Source organism: Vollenhovia emeryi, unplaced genomic scaffold (assembly GCF_000949405.1).
Source record: "Vollenhovia emeryi isolate VEMERY1.0 unplaced genomic scaffold, V.emery_V1.0 DF939140.1, whole genome shotgun sequence".
Lineage (NCBI taxonomy): Eukaryota > Metazoa > Arthropoda > Insecta > Hymenoptera > Formicidae > Vollenhovia > Vollenhovia emeryi.
In genome coordinates, this window is record NW_011967226.1 from 2,408,229 (window position 1) to 2,426,101 (window position 17,873).

The 17,873-nt window shown below is 39.3% G+C and overlaps 1 protein-coding gene across 1 annotated transcript in view; it reads right to left on the reverse strand.

The window, feature by feature from the left end:
- LOC105567201 (fez family zinc finger protein 2-like) overlaps nucleotides 1–9,447 on the reverse strand; it is a 35,477-nt gene extending 26,030 nt beyond the window's left edge. Inside the window, exon 1 of the mRNA XM_012021864.1 lies at nucleotides 8,544–9,447. The gene's annotated coding sequence lies outside the window, so the exon portion shown is untranslated. The remainder of the gene's footprint in view (nucleotides 1–8,543) is intronic.
- Nucleotides 9,448–17,873: the final 8,426 nt, after the last annotated feature.

Here is a 17,873-nt window from a genome sequence, read left to right on the forward strand (position 1 = left end):
GCAACGTTGAAAAGGCAATCGTGTAATACGTCATAATTTCCATAGCGTGACTGGACACTCCTCCGGTACACCTCCACAATTTTCACTCCGTTAATACGCGGCTGCGTTTTAATTTTCTGCTCCGATGGATATAGTTTATTATTTATTTGATTTCAGTATTTATGTTTATAAAAATTAACATTTCATAATATATTTCTTTTACGGAAATCATACTGCACAAATTAAAAGTGCAAACGCATCTGTATTTCGTGTTACATTTTAGTTATTATGCTTATAAATGCTGTAATGTATACAGGATGTCTGACGGAAAAGTGAACAAGGAAAAGATAAAGATAGATTAATTTGAAAAGAAAGTCACTGTAAAATTTGCAATAGTTTGTTGGGTAATAACCAAAGTTTGGGTGAATGAGCGTATGAGAAGCGGCAAGGGCAGCCACACACAAATTTCCGTAACAGTAACCGTAAGATTTTGACCAATCGTATCGCTTGATTTGTTTACGGACTACCGAATCGAGCAACGTTTGGTCAAACTTTTATGGCTGAATCAGACTAGCAATTGCCGACGCAGATTGGATTGGGATTGGCGATTGTCTTCTAGCCAATGAGAGCAGAGTAGTCAGCGATTCAATCGACTCTCATTGGCTAGAGGACAATCGCCAATCTCAATCCAATCCGAATCAGCAATTGCTAGTCTGATTCGGCCTTTACAGTTACTGTTAACATGCGACAGCCCTTAAACGCGAAAAAACTGAACAAGCCAACAGCACACGATACCATTTTTCCTACTGGATTTCTTACGAGAGCCAATCAGGATTTAAGTCAACGGCACACGGCACTATTTTTCTTATTGAATTGCTTACGAGAACCAATGAGGATGTAGAGTTTTAGATCAGGTAACTCAACAAATTTGTCTTCAAGCGTAGAGAGACCATGACATTTTTTTGTACATTTCTGACTATTGTCAGAACATTTCATGCAATTAAGAATTCAGTAAGCCATGCCGGCATTTTCGGCACGAATTTGTCATTTCATGATTATTCCTTCAATTATAACAATGTTTCCTAAGTTGTGCCACAAAATTCTGAAGCCGTAAAGTTATCGTAAACTTCTTAAAAATGTAACGTCGGCGATTTAATGTAACGTAAACCAACAATTACGCCGATTTGTGGTGAATTTGCTATCGTAAATTTCAACAGGAGCAAACTTTGTCGCGCATCACACATGCGATGTAGAGGACGTTCGTGCTATTTAGCGATCAATAAAATCGCAGTTTAATTTATTTTATATAGATATGCGTAAATATAGGTTGTATGACTGAAATGACCCTTTGCCAGACATGCGAGCGGTTTCCCTATAATATGCATGCGATCCTTTCATACGAGCGGAATTAAATCCATTGCAATGAATTTTTTAGCATTCCATTCGAAATATTGTATATCGAATTATCAACTATTATATGGTGCCGCTCAAAATTTGACCGATTAAACAATTCGCGGTATAAATCTTCAGTTATTTATTCGATGCGTATCTCTTTCTTCAAAACTACTGTACTTCGAATGAAAATATTTATACGAATCACCCGCGAAAGGGCAATACCCCATAATTATGGTACACCGTAGATTTTGGCAAAAGGAAGAGCGAAAGGAGAAAGAGGGAGAAAATTTATTCACCGGGGCCCAGCATCGAAAGAGAAAGAGAGAGGAGGGAGAGAGAGTGAGAGGGGGGGGGGGCAAAGGTCGCGATTGGCGTTACGAAACGACACAGGTGAGGGTGCAGCGATAAATCAAGATAAACTTATGATAAACAAATTAGTCGGCGCGCGCTGTTGCCCCTTACTGGTGTTATTGTCTATCGTATATCTCCGTACAAATTACCGGCCGTCCCGAACACCGCGGGCTAACTGCTGTTCTTAGGTAGTCTTAGTGTTGCGCACACGTACGGGGGTGGAAGGATATTCGAGGGGTAACCTGGAATTAATGTACCACTTCCTCTTCTCTATGCAACCTCGTATTACACCGTATTAGAATAGCTCTTCTACGCGGTCAGACCTAATAATAATAATAATAATAATAATAAAATATAAATATAGCAAAACATTTTCCTTACAGACATTTCCTAGAATCGTTTCGCTCTAATAATATTACGATGAAAATTCGATAATATCTCGAACGGTTGTTATTGAAATTGTCATGCAAACGATTTGAAGTACCGAACCATGATTGATCTATGCATCTCGAAAGATTGTTCCCTCGTTTTACTTTTTGAAGCCCGCTCTCTGATTGCGAGCTGCACGATAAAGCGGCGGTGTCGGCGAGAACGCTCTTGCACAGCGGAGCAGTGGAGAAGCTAATTTTTTAAAGAGCACCGCGAAAAGGGGGTGCGAACAGGCAAAGCAACCCCGCGCGGCCACCCCGTCCTTCTCGCCTCCCGTCAGCTCGCCGTTTCTCTGTCTCGCACTCGCTTCCTTTCGATTCGATCGCGCACGCAAGCTGTTGGAAGAGCCTCGAGCTGCCAGCTCGTATTTCTCGCCCTCCAACAAGATACCAACCACCTTCTCAGCCCCATCCACGACTTTGCGTCACGCACACACCGTGTCCCACTGGCATACGTTCGTACGTGTTCACCCGCACACGTATGTCGCCGTACCTAACCGACAGCCACCCGCCGGTCGTGCGCGTGAGCGAACGTTGTAGCGCTGCAAAGTGCTATCTGACTAACCATCTTGCTGATCCTTGGCCCGAGACGCCGAGCTCACGCGGATTGTGAGAGAGGGTGAGAGCGGGCATAATAGGGTGGTGGTCCCTAAGTCACGGATAGCTTAAAACAGCGCGAGCTTAAAGACCTTCTTGCGCGTATCTGTCTGAATTTACAGCATTGCGACTACCAATAATTCCATCTGCCGTCAAAGAATCCATTAGAGGGAAGTCCCGTATTATGCGGCAACGCTCCTAATATGAGACAGCGGGTTCCTGCTAAATTGGTGAGCGTCATCAGTTGGTACCGCCATGAATTTAATGCCCTCGGAGTGAAATCTGTCCAGTGAAAAATTGATTGATCTGTGATCGAATTTGGACGTTGAAAATCTACTATCTCGTAATAAAGGACTTTCCTCTACTATTATTTACGCGGCGCTAAACAGATGTTACAGTGCTATTAAGTGCTATAGTACGATTAGGGTTTATAACGCGTCGCACGAGCGAGAACTTTAATTAAGGAAAGAATAATAGGAGAGACGCGTTACTGTGATATTTTTATTGTTTTACGTGTATAGATTGCTCCTGGAAACTTTAAGTGGACGCAGGATCTTTCCTTTTAACAATATTATCGAACCACTCATATCTCAAATATGCAAAATGCAAATAGTTGGGAGTAGTGCACCGTTTACGTTACTGCAGAGCAAAGGATTACGCTTCATGCCGATTTGGAGCGAACTAATAACACGAGGTAATTACAAGAATGATCACAGTACCGAGAACGTTATCGAGTTAACCATCGCTGTAGCTCTTGACGCGAAACAAAGTGTTGGTGAGGAAAAGCCGCGATACGAAACCGTACGGCTGTGGAGAACTAAACTGCGCGCCTCGAACTCGGTGGGCAACAAACGATTTCCGTCCCTCACTCAGTCCGAATATTTAGAATACTTCGGTTTACTCTTCCGGTTCGCGTGATCTCCCTCGAGCCTCATCGCTTCGCATCGTTTCTCATGGGATCACTCGATGAAAAGGCATTTCGCGAGGGGTAGTGCCGCCGCGCCGCCGTGTCGTGGAGAACGAGTTCTTTGAACCGGCGATATCATTAATCAACGGAGCGCATTAACTCGTCAATTTCACAAGATCGAAGGCCGCGATACGTTGATGCAACTCGATATTCGTGGTCCAGATAAAAGAAGTTTTCAAAAATTATCTTCTCGAAAAAGAAAGAGGTTTCTATTGACCGCGGTTCTTCATTTTCTTCATTACGGTTACGACTTTGGAAGAATTGTATCTAAATTACTGATGCAAGATGCATAACAAGAACGTAATTTGCCGAAAGTAATACCGCTAGAATCTTTTTTTTATCTTGAATTTCTGAATGCGGTCACAACTTTGAGTAGTGCACGTTGACCGGCGTGTTCAGGTATTGTTTCACTCATGTGTGTGGATCTACAGTGCAACAGCTTCCAATATTCGTCTGCACATTGCACGTTTAATATTGTCAAGTATGTAAATAAGTTGCTGTTTAATATCCTTTACATATGCCACGTAGTTTACTTTTAGGCATAGCAATTGCACTCACCGCGCGCCTACGTGTTCACGAAATAGTATCTATTCGTTGAGAAAAAAAGGCCCGAGGTTGTACAACGTGAAAGCCCGCGCGCGTCTGGTAAGACCCAAAGACTGCGCGAGGCCTCTCCTCAAATATTAGCGGAGGTTGCCGGGGTCTCCCTTTGAATCAGAATCCCCGAAATTTCTATAGCAAATAATCGGAGACAGCTGGCTCGATGCGAAATCAAGTAGCGTAATAATGCCCGAGACTCCACGACGGGGAAAATAAAGCGAGAAAGGAAGTCGCGGCGGTTCCATTCAATTCGTGGACGTCCTCGCGCTTTCTTCCGTCGCCCGTGTGTCAGTTACGTGGGAGTAAAATTAAATAAACTTTTACTTTTATGGCCTATGCAATATCTACACCTGCTTGCGTATTTATTATTTACTTTACGTAATCTTTCGCGATTATCACATGACGGAAGTTTCGACTATTCTCAAAATTCAAAGATTGCGTTTATTGTTAATTCGCAATTTTCTCAGTTGTGCTCCTCGACACAAAAATAACATTAACAACGAAATAGCAAACGTTGTCCTAATAGCATTCAATAAATCTACCCCAATTAAATTTTTCTCAGTGCGTAACGACCGCAGGTCGATATGTTTATTTTCAATCCGCACTTTCTTATCTATTTTATTACTGTACATCGCGATGACACAAAATAAAAATGTATTTTTCCCCCAGTTATTTCAATGCAAGCCATTTCAATATATAATAACGAAATAACTTTTAAATAAAATGCACGTAATAAATTTACAAGTGTATATTTAGTAAACTCCTTGAAAAAATGTTCGGCAATAATATAAAATGATAAATGTCATTCAACTTTTCCATTATTAGCATTTTTCAGAATTTTATAAATTCTTGATGCATTTCGATTAGTTATTTAGTTTATTTTGTTTTATATTATGGATATCTAGGCTTGAGTAAAATTTCAAGTTGCTAATATCAAATCTATTTCCGCGAAAAATGTTTTTAATTTTGACTTCCTACTCCCTTTTTCTCTTTCTAGTGCGATAGGAATATTGATTGCAGCAATGATATAATAGATTGGTCGTACGAAAGAACGCCTTCTTTATTTAAATTGTTCAATTTTAACAAAGTTGCCGTACACATCGTACAATTGCGTTTAACACCCGACGGCGAACACTCGTTTGCTAATTCAATAATGTTCCGCGCGCGAAATTTTATTCCACTTTAGCTTGCAATAAAATTCGCGTAAAATAAAAGCGGATACTTAACACACTTGCCGTGTGTAACCGGGGCGGATCGGTCAATAAAGCGATATCAAGTTTTTTGGCCGGTCGTATCTCAATTCTTGGCAATTAACGTTGTGACGTGTCGTTCCGGTTTAACAACGGCGAAATGATATAGGATACTCGATAAATATGCTAATCGCGGTTTCGCGCACTTTTAACATTCTCCATTCAGCGGCTGTACATTTATGTTGCTTTAGTATCAGCTGCCCTCTCAATATTCAATGAGACATTTTAATACGCGATGCGTGGACAAAACGTTGCCGAAGCTGCTCTCGATACAGAAATGACTTTAACATAAGTCATGGAATAACGAAACTTGACGTACGACAAACATAACACACTACTATAATTTAAAAATTAAATTAATTTAAAGATATCCCGAAAAAAATCCCTTTCAGGGAAGCGTTTCCATGTCTCCCACGTGACTCTACCTTTTTAATATTAATTTCTGTTAATATATAATCGAATGTAGGGCAAGAGATAAAACTTCGTACAGAAGTAAGGGCCTGAGCAGAATGGCTGTCTTGTATCCTTAAGTCATAAGACAGTTATTGTGCGTTACTTTAAGACAAAGATTTAAAACATGAAACATTGTCTTAAAAGTACAAGACTGCCATTCTGCTCAGGTCCTAAGTTATCATTTTCTTGGAAGACCATTTTAGTGTCAATTATCCAATGCCAATATTTTCAAGAATATTTTGGTCCATCGCTGTATGGGTACAGTATTGGCATTCTTCAATGTTTGTCCGAGTTACGTGAACTCATCGCCTTCCCGTCGCCGTTATATAATCTAGCCGTTCTAATCCGAAGAATCGTACGGTAGGGCGTAGCGACTATCGAGGCGGCTTATACCGCGGGTGAGTATTCGACGATACAATGAATAAACAACGAAGCCGCGCGCGGTCGAGTGAACTCCATGAACGAGGCCTTATTGGGATATTAATCGCCGTAGCAGGCGAACGCTCCGCTCTCGGAGTGTTTGCACGAGGTTTGAAGAGGCTGCAACACCAAAGCTGCCTTGGCTTGCTCTGCCCTCCGCTCCTCACCGCACTTTGAAGCACAACGAAACGCCCTTCGCGAGACCCCGCTACCGTGCCGCGCGGTGCTCGAAGGCCCTAAGTACTCGCTCGAATACACGGATGCCTCGGACGCACGCTTGAACGCGAGGTACTTAGGTAGTAGCGCATAGGTCGGGCAGGCGGGCGGGCGAAAGAATCCTCGAAAATAATGGCTGTCGATGGCACAAGCACCGTGTTTATAAAACATGGACGGGGCGAGCTAATTGTTCGTTAATTTCCAGTGGCACTTACCGCACTGTTACTGCTTCGACATGCATTTGTTTGCATCGTGCGCGTTGTTTTGGCTACGCAAATTGTTGCGCCCTATCGCGATAATCGTCGAGGCGCTTTTGAATGCTAAATGTTTTTATCGCCAGCACGACACGCCCGTGTAGGTATAATACACGCGCACATCTGAATTGTAGCGGGAAGAAGAGGCAGATTGCGCTATGTTTGTATAGCGCAAATGGCCGATGTAGTTGTCGGTTAATGTCATGTTACTCGCATCGACATTCTTCTGAAAGACGCTCGTTAAAAAGCAAATTTTAATCCAATCGAGCTAACTGTGTTGTGTGCGGAGTATAAGAAAGGTAATAGAACAAGAGCTAAAATTTTATAGTATTATAGATGGTTAATGTCACGTTACTCGCATCGACGTTCTTCTGAAAGACGCTTGTTGAAAAGTAAATTTGAATCTAATCGAGTTAACTGTGTTGAGGGTGAATATCAGAAAAGTAACAGAACAAGAGCTAAAATTTTATTGTACACTATTGCAGATGCAATAAAAATTGCAGTATTTGAACAATCTGACAATGAAAGAGAGAGAGAGAGAGAGAGAGAGAGAGAGAGAGAATTGTGGAATCACCAATTTCTACATTGCAAATGTTTAAACTTGAATTTTGTGTCAAGTTTTTACTCGTAATACTTTCTTTTATTAGAAATATTTGTTTTGTCACTCATGAAAGTTGTGAGAAATTAAGACACATGAAATCTACAACAAATGTGCACTGACTTAACATGGTTACTTTTTACTCTTGAACTTTGGCAGTCTGCTATATTTACAAAAGTAATTAAGATTTACGAATAAACAATTCACTGTTTTATTAGAAGCTAATTGAGTCTCGCTATTGCGTGCATCGTTGTTTATTTTCCCGTCTTCTTTGGATATATTTGGTTATTGCACGCGACACATTCCACTTTCAGTTTTCAGTGCGAGAGAACGGAACCGCGACGCGTCGCGACGCGACGGGCGTTTTAATCCATTTAATACCCTCTGGATGCAGAAAAGCGGTATATATCTTCGCTTTATCTGTTCGTGTAATCTGGTTAATTATCCCAAGCTTTTGATCTCATAATCCACCCTTCGATTAATGAACTTCTGTGTTATAGACTTTAAGGACGCATACACGACTGCGTTATACACTCTCTACCGCAATCGAATTACTCTATTGTTAGACACATCTGTTACATAAAAATCGATTCAAATTACGTATAATTATTAGCGCAATCTCACAATAATAAGTTTTTCCTTACACGGTGCAAAATCTTTGATTTGCACAACTATATCTATTACCGTTTCTTACGTCACAAAGTTTTGTATGCATTTATTCATTTAGTTATTATATTTATTTGGATGTTACTTAATAAAATATAATAATAGAATTCTTATGGAATAACGTACGTGCGTGCTTATTTGTAAATAAAGAAACGGTATAATAAAAATTGATCCAATGAACGGACGACGAAACATTTCAAAATAAAGGATATTGATTTCAAATCTATCGTTCTATTCCTATGTCATTCGTAAGTTTTTACGAGGGAAATGTCTGACAAAGTTAGTAATAACTTGAGAGATTTAACGCAAAAAAATATACAGCAGATTTTAAGATAATAGATAAAAGTCTGTTTTAAACTTAATACTTACAGAAATTGTGAAACTGTCGCCGTTTAATTGACCCCAGCAACACAGCTCACAACACAACTTTTTCCTCTTTCTATCAGCCTGAACACTTGCACTGACTTCCGATTAATTATCGAAAATTTAACATTGGATATACTTGAAAATGGTAACAAAATTCATCCCCATTAGTCACGGTGTGCGCTCTTCATACAGTTCTTAACAATTGTTCAGATTTATCACGAACGATTTCAAATCGCGTCGAATTAGTGTCGTCGATTTCAAAAGACTTCATCTTCATTGCAGAAAGGAACCTTTCGCGATGATTTGGTGTCGGACACTTCGGTAATTAGCTTTACATAATCTTGACTGTCCGACGGCATCGTCAAGAGATTCGTTATTTCGATGCACTCGTTTCACACATTACATGTTAATAATCACCAACATCCCGTTTATTAAACTAGTCCTTCCGTTTCATGCTTCATTTGCCCGTAATCATCGAAATGTATATCTAGAATTTTTCTGACGAGATAACTAATTATAATCTGAAAGTTCAGTCTCTCGAAGGATCATTTTATATCGAGAGGGGCGTTTTTTGAACATTATTATTAGTGAAATCCTTATCCACCGAAGTATGTTTCGCACTATCGATCCCAAGATTGATTCTCTCCCCTTGCTCGGCTTCTCTGTACAATTGGACAAATTTGATCTGAAAGTTTTTAATCTTGAAACAGTGTCCAGTCGATTCACTGATTTCTGGTCAACGTCACATCCGACACACGACTCGGATCACTTCCGCAAGTATTCCCAATAACAGCTCGGAATCGGCGAATCCGACGATTTCCGATGGGATGAATCGTGGATGGATCGCGGCGACGACCCCGAGGCGACGATTGAAAACGCCGTTCGCCGCTGGTGAGGATGACGTGTGTGCGCCGCTTGCTAGCGAGCCGCGAGAAGGTTCCAGCTGCGCCGTGAAGGGTGAAGGGCGAGGGAACGGGAGAAAGCTTAGCAGCAACCACCACTGGCGTGGGCGGTACGATGGGCGGGGCGATACGATGGCCCATCCTCGTTGCTCGACCGGCGTTATCCCATAAAATTTTTCATCCCCGCATTTCTCGTCCCACCGTGTTCGCTCTTTCCCACTTTTACCTATCGCGGATGTCGCGGTGTTGCTATTTCGTTTCTGTCTGCCACGCGAGTTGCTCGAATTCGCGGTAGATAGGACGAGGTGCGACCGACATCAAAAGTGCAGACGAAGAATCGCTCTCCTCGCTTTTGAGTTCGACACTTTGCATCGATCCCCTTTCGGAGCTGTGAGGCGTCTGCTCCTTCTCGGTCTAATTCGTTCACCGCCACATCGACCACCACCGACCTATGTCGCTTTAAAAGCCAGATATCGGTGATATTCTCTCATGCATCGCTTTTTCCAATTTGTAATTTGTGATATCATGCTTTTTATCTTGGATCTTTAAATGATAGTGAAAAAAGGTAGATTACTTGCGTTTCCTGAAAAACAATTTTTTTCCCGCGGTACATTTGAAAATTGGTAACAGTTTTAATGTATCTTCTTGTCAAGTCTGTGTCTTCCAAAGTGATCTGACTTATCCAATTCGATAAATTTCTGATGACGAATGATTTTTAAATAAATTTTTCTAAAACGAGTGTTATAAAGTGTTCTAAATTATAGTGTTGTAGTGCTACACGTAAATATTTTGTATACAAGTTTTTTGACTTCTTTATAACCACTTTTTTTTAAATTATTCTTATTTATTTCTTGAAAGAAAGGAAGAAAAGAAACGCATAATCTTCGTTATAATCTACAACTTGTAATCATTCTTAGAACTGTAATATTTTGTTTCAGACATTGTCAAATATTATCTTTTCGGATTATCTTTATTTCAGAGTATCTACATGTCATTATGTATTATTGACGTCTTCCTTACATCTTTAAATTTTAATCATATTGTTGTCACAATTATATTTCCACGTTGTATTTATTTTAGGCCCGGTTTCACCAACGTCGTTTAACTTTAAGCTTAGTTTAATTCGTTCTCTGTCTCTTTCCAACTGTTACTTTAGAAAGAGGAAAGCACGAATTAAACTAAGAGTAAAGTTAAGCGACGTTTGGTGAAACCGGGCCTTAGTGTATTTTTTTGCGAGTATTATTTAAAATGCTTTAATATACGCGAAAAAAATGCTGTTGAATTAAAACAACAAAGTTGCTTGAGTTAAACTTTAACGTCGCGGACTGCCACAGACATAAATAATTCACTCAATTGTATTTGCTGTGGATTTTTATTTTAAGCACACAACTAAATATGCAGATTATTAGGACAACTATCTAATGTTTTTCATTCATTGATGTTGTTTCAACGATTTTATTTCAATCGCACCGATCTTGTCGATACATCTTTTTTCCCGTGTGGGTATCTTTTTAAGTTTGCAATTCTTTAAACAATTGATGCATACCATATCGATTTGTTATGAATAAATAATAACCTCGTACATAATAAGTGTTGGACGCAATATAAAAATACACACACTTTTAACGCAACATATTTTATAGACCTAATAATATATTTCTACATATTACATCATTCCAAAGCGTATCGACGTTATTACAAGCTCTCGTGAAATAATTTGGTTTTGTTTTAAGTTTAGAAAGAAAAACACAGAGTTTCAAGTTTCATAATCATTTCAACCGCGTCAGGTCACGCACAATTACGATAATATTTCTCCCGTTTTATATCAACCAATTTATACTTTGTGTACGCGAGGCTGTAGAATGATCCCTGTACCAACCATTTGCCAGCATTAACAGGCCGAATTAAGGCACCAGGCAGATGTATGCGGGAAATACCGGGATGAAAAAAATGGCCGGCACCTGGACGGACGTGAAAATCCAATTTTCTCCCGCAAAAACACGTGCAAAATGGCGCTGCAGTTACGGCGCTTGCTATCACACCCGCGCGACCTCGGCGCTTATTAAAAAAGTATTTATTTAGAAATATCCGACGCGAAAGGTAAAAGCGCCGGCGGTGAAATGCATTGTAAAGGCACCTCGTGAGAGGGGTGAGTTGCATCGGCCGCTCGCAAGGACTGTCGAACGAGAAGGACGTAAGAGAGAGAGGGTTCGCGAGAAAGGAGGGAGGGGGGGGGGGAGGGAGTACATGGGATTTCGACCTCGCGAAAGATCGACGAATGGGGTGGCGAATGAATACCTAGTATGGATTCGCCGGGAGCCAATAGCGGTGCGTGATGTCCTCCCTCGTTCGAGAGAGAAACGCCAATCGGGTGTTCTCGCCGTTGGCGTAACTCTCGGCAAGAAGAATGGTGAGGGATGAGAGGAGGGGAGGGGTGAAGGAGATAGGGGTGGTGCGACGGCTCGACGGCTCTACCTGCCTGCCTGGCTGATAAAGACAGACAGACTCCCCTGTCTTCCGTGCCAGATCATACCAGCTTTTGCTAAGACGGCGACCCCGGTGTGCGGCACAACCACACCTCTACTACCGTCTCGGTAGCCACCTCCGCCGCTCACTTACACCCACTTTACCAGCAACGCCGCGATGCGCTTCGACGCCTTTCTTCGGATTATACCGTTGCCCTTTAAACATCGTCTCACCTCGCCTCGCTCCTTCCACCGGTATCAATGCGCCTCGCTCGCGTAATTAACTGAAGAGGAACACAAATTACGTGTTCAAATTCCACCGATAGGTACGTCTTCATCGCGATGTAGATTCAAACGTACCCGAATCTCAAATGGTCTTGAAGACGACGTCGAATGACTGTTTCAGAACATTGCTTCCCAACATTTCGATTTATATATATCTATATACGCGTTGTCTCTATATAATATATAAAACTTGTAATCCTCTCCCTTTTCATTTACATCCAGATTTTGTATCGTTTATTTTATCTTTTGCTCTTGGACGGCTCTATTGACTCCGTACATTTACATATATGTACACGTAATCTTATTGTCCTTATGGAGAAAGTCGCACATTCTTCTTCCATTAAACTTTATGTGAGGAGTACATGTTAGGTTTCATGTTTGTTCAATCGAATATTTGATTGAAATACTTGTTCGTCAATAATTTTGCACAAATTGATCTTACCACACTCGCAAGTTCGATTGACGAATCTCAAACTGAAAATTCGATTGAGCTCTAAAATGTGACGGCCGGTAAGACTTAATTCGTTGTTTACCGTGCGACACGGGTTTAGCGTTGGCGCACGTGTCACGCCATATGACGAACGTGTATATCACAGTGTCGCACGCAAGCACTTATGCGACACTCGAGAGAGTTCAGGCTCAAACATTGACGCGAAGCACATGTCAATACAATATCTCAACGATTGGTCAAGACAAAACTTTTATTAATTGATTGAGACAAGATAAAAAGAGAAAGAGGAAGAGTGCGTTATTACTTATACGCTTTATTTATAGTTATTGTAATTTGCAATTTAATTAAAAATAATTAAGTATTTATTTAATAAAAAGAAGCCACGATCCAATTTTTTTTGCACAAAATGATTGAGGATATTTCGCAAATATATGCTTTTACAGTAATGTAAAACTCTGTATACCTTATAAGATATAAATTGTCCGCATTTCGTACAACACTTAAATTCGTATTTACTATAAATAAAATGTTTTAGATAATTTATTATCAATTTTTTTATTTCTTACTTCTAATTTTTGTATATAAGTCTCTCTCTCTCTCTCTCTCTCTCTCTCTCTCTCTCTCTCTCTCTCTCTCTCTCTCTCTCTAATTAAATTGCTTTGCATTTCATACTGCTGTTAAAAAAATTGCTATCCATAGTAAGAATCGCACGGAATCTTTTTTCCAATGTCAATATGAACCAACACTCGACAACCCAAAATATCCGGCCGGATGAAAAACAGACCACTATGACAATCGCGCTGCCACTCTATCAAATTCATTTACGAGTATGTACATTCGCGCAACGTAGTCTAGCGCAGAGAAGCGATGTTTCATTGCCGAACGCGTGTGTCTAAAAATAAAGAAAGCACAGCTCTTCGTTATAGTCGAGTAATCTCGTTTCCATCACTTCGCAAAGTGGAAACTTTGCACCGTTGATCCGAGCCATTACGTCCTCTTCGCTCATATATAACTGCCCCTCTCTTCCCGCGCCCATAAGTTTCTTCGTAGGAAGGGGAGCTACGACGGACAATATATCAGTTTACAATGATAAAAAGCAAACACAGGAAATAACGCGAGGAATTACTGAACCAAACAATATGTCCCCTGTCTCTGGAGAGACAGGGTGTATTTCGAGCGGGCGCTGTCCGCGCCCCGGCTAGCAGCATCCGACGGAGGGTGCGCCGCGCGTATTTTCCTCACAATACGGCCACGACCGTTTTATTTTGCGTAGGGGGCGATATCACGTCGGCGACATTGAAAATTGTCTCATTATCGCGTGCTAAAACGATTCGATAGCATAACGCGGACGCCTCATTAAAACGCCACTCGTTTCGCGCGATAATTAAAAGCACGCTCGAAATTTTCAAATGGACAACAAAAATTTCTACTTTATCGCCCGAACAATTATTCCATTTTATCTATTATAATGCTCCAATTTAATTAAAGAGATGATGTTCAACTGAAGGCGTTCATATTTGGATTAATTTTTACCTGTGTTACCTGACCTGAAAATAGGTGTAGACGTTTTATTCGAAAGCTCACTTTAAGTTAGGGTATAGATTAGGTCGCGCGAACAAAACACGGTGTAAACTTGGCCGTTATGTACGAAGGATAGATAAAATAATATGATGGACACCTAAATAGGAAATGCACTACTTGTTTTATTTGCAAGAGATTATTATTTGTCCTTATAGAGATTCTAATCCGGATTCTATCCTTGTTGAAGTTACACAATGTTTGAATAGTCACCAGAGTGCAATGTTATATTATTCTTCTAAAAGTACAGCTTCCAATTGCTCGAGGGATGAAGGAGAGATTGGAGAGATTCGACTTTTCATCCTGCTTTTCAAAACTGCTCGCAATGACTGGATAACATTTAAATTAAGTGATCGCGCAACCCAGAAAGATGTTAAAGTTTCAGAGAATAAATTTGAATAATACTGTAGTAAACAAATTTCTTTCTCCAATATCACTTATATGTATATCTAATTGAAAGATGTTGTACTAAAAGAATAGTATGACATTTCATTGGAGACTGTTTAAACATTGTACGATTTTATTCCAACTTAGATAGAATCTATATGAAAAACAAATGGTAGGCCAGCCTCTAATTAATTAAACAGGTAAAACAGGTAAGTATTTCCCAGGTGTTAATATTGTTTTGTCTCCTGTATATTGAAAAGTAAGACATGTCGTAAAGTAAGAGTAAAGTAAAAAAGAAAGATTATACAAATAACTGTACATTCTTCATAAGAGTAAAATTAATACTTTTTTAAAATCAACGCATTGTATTGTATTTAATAATCTACAATGCTCTGTATGTTTTTATATGTATTTCTAACGATTAAACGCCTTTGATCGCTAATTCGCGAACGATAGGTATTTAAACATCGATACGTATGCAAGTGTCTTATGTGAGGGGTTGTGCGAGCATCAGTGAAATAAACTTGAGCGTCTACGGTATAAAACGCGACGATAAGTATAAAAGTATAAACATGAGTACGGGAATGAAGAAGCCACCGTCTCGACTGTCCCCGGTCTGAGCATTTCGTAGGCGATGTGCTTCCAGCCGAAAGCTCACTTCGCACAGGCGGCTTGTGCTCCGAATCCATTTCTCTCTCTCTCTCTCTCCCTCCCTCCCCCCTCTCTCTCTCCCCCTCTCCACCTCTCCTCTCCTCTGCCCTCTCTATCCCCATCCCATCTATATCTATTCATCTATCTATCTCTACCTATCTATCTGTCTTTTTCTTATTTTGTCTTTGCTATTCACAGATCCGAGGTAACGTCTATCTCCCTCGGTACCGCATGCACACAAGCCACCGGCAAGAAGTAGACAATTCACAATTAGCAAACACAAACAGAACTACGAGTGGCTTCAAGTTGCTTGGGACGCGATGGCAGCGGGTTTAGCCGGAAGCGAGCGGTGGGGTAGAGGCTTCTGGGATACGAAGCGACTAGTTCGGCGGTCCCTGAGCGTCAACCTCTACTACGGAATCCTCATCTCTTCCTGTCCCGCCTCGACAGTGTAGTTATGCGTATACGGGGTAATCCGTAAGTAGTTGCTCATTTCATAATTGATTGGTTATACCTAAACAAACTCGATAGCCTTATGTGCTATGAAATCAAATAATATGTATTTCTTCAGGACGCCTGTATTGGACGTGTTATCTCTCGCGAAGGTTAATCCAAAAATCGGAAAATAAAACTTGGCACAGAATTGCAAACAAAATATGAATTCTAATCGACACATAATTATAAGAAACTCACGAAATCAGAGTTTAAAAAGTATTGTTCATTATGATTAGGATTTGATTTTGATTCACAATCATTGCTATCGTGAAATTTTAACTTGACATTCTTAATGATATGGCAATATGACGAATTTTTTCCCATTTTTTTACTTACCTGTTTAAAAGTTATTAATTATTGAATAATATACTATCAAAAATCAATATTGAAAATTCGATTTTTCCCGTCGTGTTCTTCAAAGAGATAAAAATGTTTCTGCGAAGTTTCAAAACGGTTTGTTTCTCTTTCTGCTTAATTATTATTAAAAAATCGTTAAGACTGCACTGCATACAAACTCAACCTTTCAAGCTTTACACTTTCATTAAAATCAAATCCTAATCACAATGAACAATACTTTAAACTATAATTTCGTGAATTTTGTGTCCGTGACAACTACGTTTTTATTAATTTATACATGCAATTTGATGTTTTTATCTTGATATTTAGAAACTGTAAAAACTTGGGATTTTATAAAATGTACATCAACATATTAGTGAACAACAGTAATGAATTTGTATCTAAAAGTCAAGTTAATTTTTACAAATTCCAAATTACGCATGTTATTTAATAACTTTTGTCTATATTACTGTGCACAAAATTCAATAAGTAAAAATATTATTTAAAATTATTTAAAATTAATATCTATGCGCAATGTGCATATATACGCATATAAATTATTGGTGCATCAAGGTACACGTTTATCGATCTTTCTTGTTCGTACACCCGTTATACACGCATCAGACTCTCACCGTTGCGTTGGAACACTTGAAGCTCCGACCAGTTACGGCAACAATAGGCTTTGTCTTCGCGCCGTCGGCGCTCGCAAATTGGTAGAAATCTTGATTAAAGGTGCAATTCTCTCCGTTGCTGACTGCGGCAGCAAATATGAATTGCACCCTCGATGCTCCCGTCCCTTTATATTATGAAAATGAAAGAAACCATGTCCTTAATCGCACTTGCACAGAGACTCAATCAATGATTCCAATTGTATCACTTACAGAATGAGTTAAGCAAATTGTTCTTTTTTTAATATTTTGATAACCGAATTAAAATTTCGTTGAATATAGTTTTACTGTTAATTTTTTGATAGATAGATTGTACTAACGTTAACGTGTATAATGCGCTGCAATTCAAGAAAATACAATTAATTGGTAAAACAGAAATTGTTCCGTTATTTTATACTCAAGATATTATATAATCTTTTACAAAGAAAAAACTAATTTATATGCACGCGTGCGCGGCACATTTCCCTAGAAAATACAGTGAATTCTTAGAAATTCAAAAGTATTCCAACAACCTCAACAGAGACAGATGGTCAATCCAATTTTGGCAATTTGTCCTCTTGATTTTTAAACTTTGATTGATCCAAATTATAATTGTAATCAATCACTATATAAAGGGATTTTTGTAAAAAGACAAGTCAGTATCAGCTGTTGTGTTTTCTTGAGAAAGTGAATTGAAATGTTTATGAAATGTTGGAACAAAATGGCAAACTCGCACGGCTTTCTAATCTGGAAACCAAACTTATATAGCATTTATGTACCACAAAATTTTTAAACATCAGATGAATGTAAAATGTTTCTTACGACCCATTAGAATACCAGTACTTCTTTATTACATGAATAAGAATTTTTCTTACAAAAACTCCTTTATATAGTGATTGATTACAATTATAATTTGGATCAATCAAAGTTTAAATATAACATACACACGCACATTGTATTGTATAGTGTCCCGAAATTAGAAGGTAATAAGATTGCAGCACAAAAGTTCGTGAAAAGTAACAAAAATGCACGACATGTTTTAAAATAAAGTAGTATTTTAAGTATATAAGAGTTTAAAATATAATTAATTACATGCGTTTGTAAAGTGCGAGCAATAGTATTAGATATCGAACACA